Below are 2,709 nucleotides of genomic sequence, written 5' to 3' on the forward strand. Positions count from 1 at the left end.
TGGAGTCTGTGGACCTGTTGTCTGGTCAACAATATCCTGGTGATAGTAAAAGAAATGCTGAGAAAAAGTTAGATGACAGAATATGGTTTAGGACAGCTTCAAGATTGTTGCTTTGAAATGTAAACGTAAGGGAGCAACATGGATGATGTTAGGGAACATAGGAAATTCCAACTGTGCTTGCACCCATCTGGAAGTATAACAGCATTGCTGTGCTGGCTAAAAGACTGAAGTTGGTTCCACATCAGGAGCTACTGGTACTAGCTTGTGGAAATTGATTTGGAGTCTTCATATTTACTCAACAGAATTTCATTTACCCCAAAACAAAGCACTGATGGAAAACCCTTCTCCCTCTAATTTCCAATATTAGCACGCCGTTAGACCTAGTATATACACCATACTTATTTTACTCTGGATTACAGGTCATATTGAATAAAATCCATGAAACCCCTTTCCTAGACAGATATCCTAAATATATACATACAACATTTTGAAAATTATCTTAGGATGCTCATGAACACCTGAAGTCTATGGATCTCAGGGAAGTCTAAGAATCTTCTATATTTGATACTCTTCTCTGTATTACGTAACCTTATTTTTAACTAATAAGAAACAAATTTTGTAAGTAGAAATTAAGCATAATACTACTAAAGTAAAATCATCTTTTAATTGTGGCTGAACACTTCATTAATCTTGGTCTGGTAAATTAGGTCAGTTGCACCCACAACTGAAACTGAGATACTGACTAAACCAGTTCTCACAGGGCTCTTAAGGCGCGGTTTAGGGAAACTTGACTCAAGCCATAATTAAGTCAAACAGAACAGAGAGGAACAATCACATTTTTATCACAGGGTAATTGGACCTCTACTGAGACAATTGTTTCTGTTCTTTTAATGGTTTCTGTTTAGCGCTGATTCTGTACTGTTCAAATAAGAAAAGAATACTCCTCAAAAAAAAAATTCAGTGTATACATTTATTCATTAAGAACTGATTTTCAAAATCTGAATATCAGAAAGGAAGTCTTTTCTAGCCACAACTCTCATCTTTATAGTTGGTTTTGAACTAATTATATAATTTAGTCCCCCAAATTATTTCTTGTACCATTATTAGGATAATAATAAATTTGTACAACACACGGTTTTAAAAGCCAAATGGATTGACAAGGACTATTTTTCAAAAAACAACCAAGACAACCAAAAAAGGCATAGCATTTTCCTGCCCCAAATTCTACCTAAATAGAATTCAGGTTTCCAGTGGATTTCACCTCCTTGTTCTGAGTCCTTTGACAAGGAACTTAATCTCCCTGTGTTTTAGTTTCTTCACCGGTAAAACTGTCCTCTGGCTTCTGGTTGAGTTTGGGCAAGGGAATACCATGAGATGTAGAGGGAGGGTGAAGAGTGAGATTGGTATATTTATGCTCAGATTCTGTTGGCTGTGGTCTGAATCTTCCAGGATATGTACCCACACAAGTCAGGAATCCCCTCTAAACAGCTCTCTCCAAAGAGCTGCAAGTCATCAGGTTCAAACTACACTCTTCATGTTAAAGGGTAGTGTAACCACACGAGACCAAACTGGTTCAACTTTTATGTAAAAAAGCTGTGAGTTGTTTTTCAGTTGCTATAGATTACCAGGTTGAAGGTCACATAACCTATGCATACACAGATGAACCAAGTGTGCATCTATAGGTGAAAGGCGCTTGCTCAGACCCAGAAATGGGGGAACTGAAGTCAGTCACCAACATCAAAGGCAGGATCCAGGATCCAATCAGATCAAGCTCTGACATCACACCATGACAGGGTCAAGTCAGAGCAGACCTCCTACGGAGGGGTGGGGCAGGGTGGGGGTGGGGATGGGGGTGAGGGGTGGGCAGGGGGTGTCATAACCTATGACAATATCCAATCATATCACTCTTCATTACCCTATGTTTGTAAAACCCAACTCAGCCCCAGCTTGGGGAAATAGATTGAAGCATTTCCTCCTCTCTTCTTGCTAGTCAAATTGCAATAAAGTTACTTTTCTCCAAGACATGTTCCATGGTATTGTGCATTGGGCAGCCAACCCGCTGATGCTTGGTAACAGTAGTGCAGTATTATTATGTGACCATACTACTCTTGTTTCCTTGCATGCTGCCCATTTATTTTTAAGTAATCATTCAAATAAATTATCCTTAAATATTCTAGTTTGAGTATCACCCCATTTCCTCCTATTGTCTTAGCAGATACAGACATAATCTAAAGACTTCCCTCTCTGAAAGAAAAAAATATTTAGCTCTTCTACATAGCCTAACACACACTCTTCTCTATCCTTATATTTTCAATATATTTGTACCCACAGTATTATGTCCAATTAGTGTTTCTTACTATGTCCACGAAATACTGTTCACAGCTGAATCACTCTGTATTCTACAATTATATTTTCCTTCTCGTTTATCCTGATTTGAATTTTGCCTCTTGTGTTTATTTGCTTCCTTTTTATGTTTCTAACACAAATTCATCCCCAAACTCTCCTCCAGGGCTGTGTAATTCAGAATTTGGTCAAATACATTTTAGTTCCTTTTTTCTAACTTGTTCAGTCTAGACTGGTTATTCTCCATGAATAAACAGGGTGCTCATGAATACCTGCTTGAAGTCTATGGAGACCATGGAAGTCTAAGAATGTTCTGTATTTGATATTCTTCTCTGTATTACATAACCTTATTTTTAACTAATAAGA

The sequence above is a fragment of the Nycticebus coucang genome, chromosome 9, assembly GCF_027406575.1.
Source record: "Nycticebus coucang isolate mNycCou1 chromosome 9, mNycCou1.pri, whole genome shotgun sequence".
In the NCBI taxonomy this organism is placed as follows: domain Eukaryota; kingdom Metazoa; phylum Chordata; class Mammalia; order Primates; family Lorisidae; genus Nycticebus; species Nycticebus coucang.